This window comes from Saccopteryx leptura, chromosome 3 (genome assembly GCF_036850995.1).
Source record: "Saccopteryx leptura isolate mSacLep1 chromosome 3, mSacLep1_pri_phased_curated, whole genome shotgun sequence".
Classification (NCBI taxonomy): Eukaryota; Metazoa; Chordata; class Mammalia; order Chiroptera; family Emballonuridae; genus Saccopteryx; species Saccopteryx leptura.
In genome coordinates this window covers 269,575,275-269,585,711 of record NC_089505.1, presented here as the reverse complement: position 1 = coordinate 269,585,711, position 10,437 = coordinate 269,575,275, and the positions used below count along the sequence as shown (strand labels likewise).

At 35.2% G+C, this 10,437-nt stretch overlaps 1 pseudogene; it reads right to left on the bottom strand.

The window, feature by feature from the left end:
- Positions 1-9,647: 9,647 nt before the first annotated feature.
- On the bottom strand, positions 9,648-10,133 carry LOC136397917 (large ribosomal subunit protein uL11 pseudogene; annotated as a pseudogene).
- Positions 10,134-10,437: the final 304 nt, after the last annotated feature.

Below are 10,437 nucleotides of genomic sequence, written 5' to 3'. Positions count from 1 at the left end.
TCTCTAAAGTTTCATATATGTGTTTTTATATTTTCTACTAATCTCATTTTGTTAATTCCTTTCTACCTTCTTAAATGAATGGATTGTATTTATAACAATTGTTCTCTGTGGAAAAGGTGCAAAACGGGAAATGGATTGTGGAACAGTTTTGAGGTGAGTTGAGGGAGATGATTGAGATATAAAAGATGATACAAATAAGGTAAAATCAGAGTCTTAGAATTTTTGAGATAGAAGAAACTCAGAGATCATCTAATCCTATCTTCTCATTGCAAATGGTAAATGGCAAGATGCTGAGGAGTATGCACAGAGGGCCATTGTGCTTATTGCACATACATATATATTTTGCAGAATCATTTGAGAATATCTTATAGACATAATAACATTTATCCCTAAATATTTTAGTTTGTCTTTTCTAAGAAAATTTATATTCTCTGATATAATTCCCAGTCATCAAATTTAAGAATTTAACATTGATACAATATAATTGTGTCTAATATCCAATACATATTTAAATTTTATCAATTTCTCTAACAATGTCCTTTATTTCCCTCTGATCCACTATCCAAACTAGAATTAGGTGTTACATTTAGGTGTCATGTCTCTCTAGTCTTCTTTAATCTGGAGCAACTTCTTAGCCTTTCTTTATCCTTCATGGCATTGATATTTTTAAAAAGAATGAGCAAATTGTTTCACAGACTAACCTTCAGTTGGAGTTGCTTATTTCCTCATGATTACATTCAAGTTATACATTTTTGGCATGAGTATATTATGTAAGTAGATTGTGTTCTTTTTAGTATATCACATGTGCCAAAGGTCATAATGACAATATATCTTATTGGCTATGATGTTTGATAATTTGGTCAAGGTGGTATCCACCATGATTTTCAACCTAGCAGCACTTACTTCTAACTTTTTAACTAACAGGTAATAATTTCTGGTGTTCTTCACTCCCTTGTGTAGATCCACACTTTCATCTGTTATCATTGGCCACTTGCCTGAATGACTTTCTTTATTATTCTTTTGTAGGAATGATCTGCGCTAATGTAATTGTCTCACCTTTGTTTATCTAAAGATGCCTTTATTTGACTTTTGTTTTTGAAATATATTTTTTCTGGTTAAGGAATAACAAATTTTTGGTTTTCTTCTTTCAGAAAATAGTAAAGAGGTAATGAAGAGCCATTGTTTTCTGGATTGCATAGTTTGTGATAAGTATGCTGTCATTCTTACCTTGGTTCCACCTTGTATCATATTTTTCTTCTGAATTTACAATTTTATCTTTATCACTAGTTTTAAGTATTTGTGCATCAAATTGGCATGGTTTTATTTAGGCTTATTTTATTTGAAAATGATGGCCTACTGCTTTATCTGTAGGCCATCAATTTTGATATACTGTATTTTATTTTCATTCAACTTAAGATATTTGTCAAATTCCTTTATGATTTCTTTTTTCTGATCCATAGGTCATTTAAATGTATGTTGTTTATTTTGTAACTATTTTTAATTTTATTAAATTTCTCTTTGTTTTTGTCTCCTAACTTAATTCTGTGTTGTCAGAGAATGTACTTGAAATAATTTTAGTCCTTTTAAATGTATTGAAACTTGTTTTATAGCCCAACATATGGTCTATCCTAGAGAATGTTCCATGGGTACTTGAAAAGAATGTATATTTTGTTATTTGGAAGTGTAGTGTTATATAAATATCAGTTATGTTAAGCTGATTGTATTGTTCAAGTCTTCTGTATTTTTACGTTTACTATCCAATTTTATACTTTACTGACAGAGGAGTGTTGAGGTTTCCAACTATGACTGTTGAATTATGTATTTCTCTTTTCAATTCTGTCAGTTTTGTTTCATATATTTTAGGGGCCTGTTGTTAAGTGTGTATATACTTTAATAATTTTTATTTCTTTTCACTGATGTATTAGCTGTTTTATTGTCATAAAATTTCTCCCTTTTTTTCAATAGCATTTCTTTTCTGAATGATTATTTTGCCTAATATTAATATGGCCACCCTAGTATTTTTATGGATAATCTATGCATAATATATCTTTTGTCATCTGTATTAGGGTTCTCCATAGGAACAGAACATATATGGCCTTCTATCCAAAGGCCATTTACTGGCAGAATTCCTTCTTGCTCAGGGAGGTTAATCTTTGTTCTATTAAGACCTTCAGCTGAATTTGGATAAGGCCAACCTGCATTATGACCTTCATTAACTTAAATGTTAATTTCATTTAAAAAATATTTTCACAGAAACATCCAGAATAGTGTTTGACCAAATCTGGGCACTATAGTCTAGCAAGTGGTTGGCAAACTCATTAGTCAACAGAGCCAAAGATCAACAGTACAACGATTGAAATTTCTTTTGAGAGCCAAATTTTTTAAACTTAAACTATATAGCTGGGTACATTCCTTATCAAGATAGTGCCGCATGTGGTATTTTGTGGAAGAGCCACACTCAAGAGGCCAAAGAGCTGCATGTGGCTCGTGAACGGCAGTTTGCCGATCAGGAGCCTAGCCAAACTGACACAGAATTAATAATCATACTATGCCCCTTTTACTTTCAATCCATTTGTGTCTTTGAATCTAAACTGTGTCTCTTATAGTTGGATCTTACTTTTTCATCCAGTCAGATACTATTGGCTTTTTTTATGACATTTATTTCAAGATGTATTTTTTTAAAATCTATTTTTCAATTATAGTTGACATACAATCTTATATTAGCTTCAGGTGTACAACATAGTGATTAGACATTTATATAACTTATGAAGTGACATTCTGTGCTTTTTTATTGGAATGTTTAATCTATTCACATTTAACATAATATTTGACATGGTTGGATTTATGTATTAGCCACTCTGATATCTGTCTTCAATATGTCTCATTGATATTTTTTTTTCTGTGTTCCTCCTTTATTTTATTTTTTGGTGTCAAAAATTTAGTATGTAATTTTGATTTTTTAACACTATTTTATTGATTTTATAGAGAGAAGAGGGGGGAGTGAGCAATATCAACTCACAATTGCTTTACTTTAGTTGTTAATTGCTTGTTTGTTGTATGTGTCTTGACCAGGCAACCCAGAGCTTCAAAATGGGGACCTCAGCATTCCAGGTCAGTGCTCTATCCACTGCACCATCACAGGCCAGTCTTCACACAGTTTAAAAGTTTTTGTTCTTGTTGTTATAGGGATTATAGTGTATATCTTAATTATCACAATCTACCTCAAGTTAATGCTCACTTAATTCCAGAAAAATACAACTTTGCTCAACTATAACTCCATTTCCACTCCTTCCTTTGTGTTATTATTGTCATATATTTTAATGTATGTGTTATAAACTCAATAATAGAATGTTATAATTATTATTTTATGCACCCATATTTTTAAAGAAATTATGAGAAAAGAGAAAATATATTTATAAACTGTAATATATTTACAAATATGTATTTCTTATATATTTATTTATCATTTCTATTTATCATTTTTATGCTTTTCATTTCTCCCTGTGAATTTGATTTACCATCTGGTATAATTTTTTTCAGTCTGAAGGACTTCCTTTAGTGTATCTTGTATGACAGGTATACTAGTAGCACATTCTCTGAGTTTTTGATCATCTAAAATATCCTTATTTTTACAATGATGGATATAGAATTCTTGATTAAAGGATTTTTCTTTCAGCATCTTGAATATGTTACTCTACCACCTTCTGGCCTCTATTATTTCTGATGAGAAATCAGCTATTATACACATTTTTGTTCCCTTGTTCATGATGAGTCATTTTTCTTTTACTGATTTCAAGATTTTTTTTTCCCCTTTGGCTTTCAACTCTTTTTTACTATGATGTTTCTAAGAGTGGATCTCTTTATTATACTTAGGGTTTGTTGAAATTCTTGAATTTAAAGATTAATGTATATCATCAAATTTGGAGAATTTTTAGCTATTATTTCTTCAAATGTTTTTTTCTGATTCTCTCACCTTCTTCACCTTCTGGTGTTCATATTACTTGATATTGTCCTACAAGTCTTTGAAGCTCTGTTCATTTTTATTCATTCTTTTTTCTATTATTTATATTAGAAAATTTCTATTTATCCACAAGTTCACTGATTTGCTTTTCCACTAACTCAAATCTGCTGTTGAGCCCATTTAAGGAATTTTTAATTTTAGTTATAGTACTTTTCCAACTCTAGAATTTTCATTTGGTTCTTTTTTATAACTTTAAAAATTTTTTTTTTCTTTTCTGTTGTTTATTTCTTAAGTGAGAGAAAAAGAGAAGACAGAAAGAGAGAAAGACAGACAGATTGGAAGGAAGAGAGATGAGAAGCATCAACTTATAGTTGTGGCACTTTAGTTGTTCATTGATTGCTTCTCATATGTGCCTTGGTCAGGGGGCTCCAGCCAAGTCAATGACCCCTTGTTCAAGCCAGCAACCTTGGGCTCAAGCCAGTAACCTTTGGGCTCAAGGCAGCAACTATGGGATCATATCTGTTATCCCACACTTGAGCTAGCAACCTCAGGGTTTTGAACCTGGGTCTTCAGCATCCCAGGTTGATGTTCCATCCACCACACCACCACCAGTCAGGCTAGCTTTTATTTTTTTATTGAGATTCTTATTTATTGGATATTTTCATATTTTATTTTAATTCTTTGAACATAGTTTTCTTTAATTATTTGAATATACTTACAATAGATTCCTTGAAATCTTTGTCTGCTCAATTTAATACTTCAGCCCACAGAGTAAATTTTTAGTGACTGATTTTTAAAACTTTGAGTCACACTTCATTGATTCTTTGCATTTTTCATAATTTTTGGTTGATAACTGAAAATTTTCAATATCTTTTTAAAAAGACTTTTATTTATTTATTTTAGAGAGAGGAGAAAGAGAGAGAGAAAGAAAAGCATCAGCTCATAGTAGTTGCTTTTTCTATATGCCTTGACCAAGCAAGCCTGGGGTTTCGAACTAGTGACTTCAGCATTCCAGGTTGACACTTTACTCACAGCGCCACCATGGGTCAAGTTTTAATATCTTTCAGCAGTTCTGTATTTTGATTTTCCCCCCAATTTCTTTCTTTTTTAAAAAATTTGTCTGGACTTCAATGGTAGATTCATTCTCTCCCATGAGTTATAGGGCACTGCTGATGTCTCTGCCCAGATTTTTATTTTTATCTTCAGTTTTCATCCTAGGTTATGATAGGTCAGTATAGGTTAGTGGTCAGCCAATGATTTAAATAGTGATATTGCTTAAACACCTTGAGTTCACAGGCTTTAACCACCCCTCAGCTGGACTATCTATAAATATGTGTAGATTGAGGAGTGATTTTTTAAAAATTAATCATTGCTTCTCAATTTAGTGTTTGCTTTAGGTCATTTTTCAGAGTCTTAAAATGGTTATTTTTGGATATTTTGTCCAGTTTATATTTGGTTTTGAAGAGAAGATTTACACACCTCTTTATTCTGTCATAACCAGAAGTCCTGTCTGCATGCTTACTAACATTTTATTGGATGCCTGACATTGTGAATTTTATATTGTTGGATTTTTTTTATTTCTTTAACTATGTTGGATTTTGTTCTGGTTCACAGTTAAGTTACTAGGGATCATTTGGCTTTTTTTTTTTTTAAATTTTATTTATTTATTTATTTATTTATTTATTTATTTATTTATTTATTTACAGAGACAGAGAGTGAGTCAGAGAGAGGGATAAACAGAGACAGACAGACAGGAATGGAGAGAGATGAGAAGCATCAATCATTAATTTTTCACTGCGTGTTGCAACACCTTAGTTGTTCACTGATTGCTTTCTCACATGTGCCTTGACTGCAGGCCTTCAGCAGACCGAGCAACCCCTTGCTGGAGCTAGAGACTTTGGGTCCAAGCTGGTGAGCTTTTTGCTCAAACCAGATGAGCCCACACTCAAGCTGGCGACCTCGGGGTCTCGAACCTGGGTCCTTCCTCATCCCAGTCCGATGCTCTATCCATAGTACCACCGCCTGGTCAGGCTCATTTGGCTTATTTTGAAGCTTACTTTTAAGTGCTGTTAAAGTAGGTCTACAGTAGTCTTTAATCTAGAGCTAATTTAGTACAATTACTAAGGATTTCATTTTATTTTTGAGGAGTCTACTCAATACCCCATATATTATGAAGTCTTTCTACTTTGGCTGGTAAGAGCATGGCCAATTCCCAGATCCGTGAATTGTTCTGCCTACTTCTTTCAGGTGGTTCTTTTCCTGAAGTAGGGTAGGTTTCTCTCACTCATGCACAGATCAGTACTCAGCCAGTGACTTGATGGGATCCTTCTGCAGACTTTTGGATCTCTCTCTTTCTCTCTCTCTTTTTGTCTTCTCCAATACTCTGCTCCACAAATTCTAGACACCTTACTTCCCCAAGCTAGATCTCTATCTCTGTAACTCATGAAGAGCTGTTTGGTTTTTTGACATGTACTGGCAACTCCTTCCAGGCAGTTAGCTCACACAATTGTAGGTCTCACCTTGTTTATTTCTACTCTCTCAGCAATCATAGTCCTGTACTACCTGTCTGAAAATTATTGTTTTATATTTTTTTGTTCATTTTTCTAATTGCTTAGGGAAGGAGGATAGATCTAGTGTGTTATCCTATCTTGGCTGAAAGTAAAAACTGAAGTATTTTAATCAAGGGAGAGAACTGATTTTATTTGTGATTTAAGATTACTATGTTGGCTTTTTAGAAATGAATTATATGGGAATAAGACTGGAAAAATAGATAAGTTAGAAAGTTTCAGTAGTTGTCTAGGGTAGAGATAAAGTTTTCTAGGTCTAAAGAAGTTGTTATTGAAATTTTCTAAAAATAGATTTGAAATGTAATTTGGACATAAGATGGATAAGATATGCAGATGATTTTGATGTGGAAGATGAGGGAAAATGAGAAAACAAGAATGACTCCTGACTAACAAGCCTAGCCAGTTTTTATTCCCTTTATCCTTTTTTAAACCCCTAATTTGGCTTCTCGGTCTGCCCTTTGAGTCTAATCTTGTTCCCTGTTTCTCGCTTCCTTTTTTGAAAACAGAAAATTAATGATCATCTTGCAACTATGGAAAAGAGAATTTATTGTTTATGTACCTGATGGGCACTGAAGACCTATTAGAGAAAACTTATTCAGTAGCCCATGTCAAAGAGGTCCCAAGAGCAGAAGAGGACTTGAGAGAACCAAGACAGGCAGGCTGTGTGGGATCTCCTGTTATATATCAATCAGCAATATTTCTGGCAAACAAATGAAGTTTCAAAACAGGTTTCATAGGGCAGTTTTTCTGTTGATTGAGGCTCTAGTTGGGGGAAGCACAGAGCTACATGGTTAGCCCTATCCTGGGGCTGATAGTCATAGCAAGCATACCTCTCATACATGTGAAGGGTTGTCCTGTTTATCTTGGGAGAGTATGGCATGTGTTTAAAAAAAAAAAAAAAGTAATTCCCAGACATTTAGCTGGAGGCTTTGTCATGTGATATCTTACCACATGGGGGCCCAAAAGGCCATGGAGATATGAACGTGTGTCAATGCTATAAATGAAGTAACCCAGTCACCCTGAGTCGGGAGATAAGAAGGACAGGCTGAGTATGGGAGTCTCTGGACTCATTTTGCAGATTCTCTAGTGCCACACAGTTAGACACTGAATTATTCTATAACTGCTTTGTGATGTTTGAGTTTTTGAATCATTAATTAGATTATTATATTCATTTCCCAGGGACTGCATTTACAAAGTACCACAGACTAGGGTGGCTTAACAATGGAAATTGATTACCTTATAGTTCTGGAGGCTAAAAGTTCAAAATTAAGGTGTTGGCAGGGCAATGCTCTCTTTTATCAAAATAATGACTACTTGGGGATTGATATATTTACCTTATTGGATCAATTATGAAACACCTTCAAATGGAAGACCATATTTTTATATGAAATCTGTAGAAGAGAAACTTTTCTTGCCCTTTCTAGCTTCTGGTGTTTTCTAAAAATCCTTGGTTTCCTTGGCTTGTAGATTCATCACTCCAAACTTTGCCACTCTTGTCACATTAATCTCTTCTTTCTGAGTGCCTAAGTCTCTGTGGTTTTTCTCTCCTTCTTATAAGTACACCAGTCATATTGGATGAGTGGCTCACCCTGCTACACTATGACCTTATCTCAACTAATTGCATTTGCAATTACCTTATTTCCAAATAAAGTCACATTTTGAAGCATGGGGAGTTAGGACTTCAACATATCTTTAGGGGGGACAAAATTCAACCCATAAGAACCACTCTTAAGGAAAGGGACTGTGTCTTATATTTTTTTTCACTCCAGGGAAACATAATTCAGGGAAATCAGCAAAGTTTTATACTTTGGAGGAATGTGAAAGAAAATGAGGGACTCTTAGTTAAAAAGGACTGACAGTGGGAGGTCCAAAATAACACAGGTGTAGGAGGAGACTGAATTTGCCCTTTCCTATGAACAAACTGAAATACATATATATAGAGAGAACAATTATTCTTATGAGACAACTGAGGGATGAATATATAGTTTCTGAGCAACAACGAGGAGAAAGAGATCAAATAGAGAAGTCTGTGAAACTGTGGGAGCTCTCCAGGTGCTATAGGAATTCTCTAGACCAGAGGTGCTAGTGAGCATTATTGTTTATGTGCCTGTCCACTTCGATGGGTTGAGCAGGTACTTTATTTGGGTGCTTTGACCTACCTGCAAGATCACCACAGTGCATTTCCAGCCATACTGCTCTGAAGCTCGTTTCATCTCTAAACAAAGGGAGCAAGCAAGATCTTCCCTGTCTGGAGCTGCTCCAGCCCTGCAAGCAACAGCACAGGTATTATAAGTGCCTTCCCAGCTCCAACTGGCCTGGAAAACTACCTGGCACATGCAGCCTACACAAAGGTTACTTTTACACAAGACCACTTTCTGCACAACAAACGAGAGAGAGAGAGAGACCGTATAGAGAAGGTTGGGAGCTGCAAGTGTTCTCTGAGAACTTTGGGAATTTGCTGGGGTCAGAGGTATTGATGAGTGCCATTGTATATGTCCCCTGCCACCTCCATACAGTGGGTGGGAGCTTCATCCAGGTCCTCTGGCACAGTTGTATTGCTGCTTTAGTGCATTCCCAGATACATTGCCTAAGCTCATTTCGGCTCCAAGCAAAAGGAGCAAGCAGGATCAATAGGACACTACTACATGCACCTGGTCTCCCTGCTCAGAGCTGCTCCAACTTGGTAGGCCAGTGCCCTGGACACCATAGGCTCCAGGAGGTCTGGCAAAACCACCCAGCACACACAGCCTACACAGAGGCTGCTCCTTTCTATACAAGGCCACTTTTTCAAGACTGGGAGAGATAGCTGTTTTGTTTCATGTAAACAAATATAGAAGTCAAATAAAATGAAAAGAGAAGAATATCTCTCAAATGAAAGAACAACAACAAAAATTCCCCAGGAATAAAACCCCTAAGGAAACAGAGACAAGTAATTTGCTTGATAAAGAATTCAAAGAAATGGTCATAGGATGCTCACCAAACTAGAGAGTGAAATGCAGGAACTTAGGGAGAACTTCAATATAATAATAGTAGGGCATTTTATTTTATTTTATTTATTTTATTTTATTGTGTTTTCATTGTCAAATGACCTTTAATCAGAATATTTCCCTTTGTAGTTCTTAGCTATTTGGGCATTCCACTGCACCACTGTTGATGTCATCTATGATGTCATGAGGGTGGTGGGCATCAGCATTGCAGTCCACAGACTGGACAGTCCCCAGGAGCTCTTTATGGTTCCAGAGAGTTCTTTAACTAAAGACTGGTACCACATCTGTTAGACAATTTTATCAAAAGTGAAATTTTCATTGTGCTTAATGTTTCTTTTTTCTTATTCTTTCTGTCTCTTGGTGGTTCTTTGATGGCTTTGATGATCAGGGAAGAAGCAGATGGTACTACTTCAATCTGGGCCTTTCTGTTCTGAATGGTCAGTTTCACTGTAGTCTTCAGACTCTTCCAATCATTGGTTGCTTTGGCAATGTCATTACCAACCTTTTTTGGAGACAGACTCAGGGGGTCATCTTGTGGGTGAGGGCAAGTGTGGCACTGACTTCCTCACTGGTGTACCTTAGTCATATGACTTTGATCATGTTTGGGGCAAGTGGCATGGTGGAGGTGGCTGGTGTCAGATGAAACTAGATTTGAGAGGACTGAAAAAAAATTATACCTGAGCCTCTTCCTAGCTGAAAGCCAGAAGTATAGTAGGGAATTTTAATATTCTACTAACATGAATGGAAGTCATAGTAGGTGATTTTACTCCCACAATCACATCCAGACAGAAAATGAATAAGGAAACACTGGCTTCAAATGTCACATTAGACCAGATTGACTTAGTAGACATTTATGGAACATTTATTCCACAAACTGCAAAATACACTTTTTTTTCCAGTGCACATGGAACATTCTCTAGCA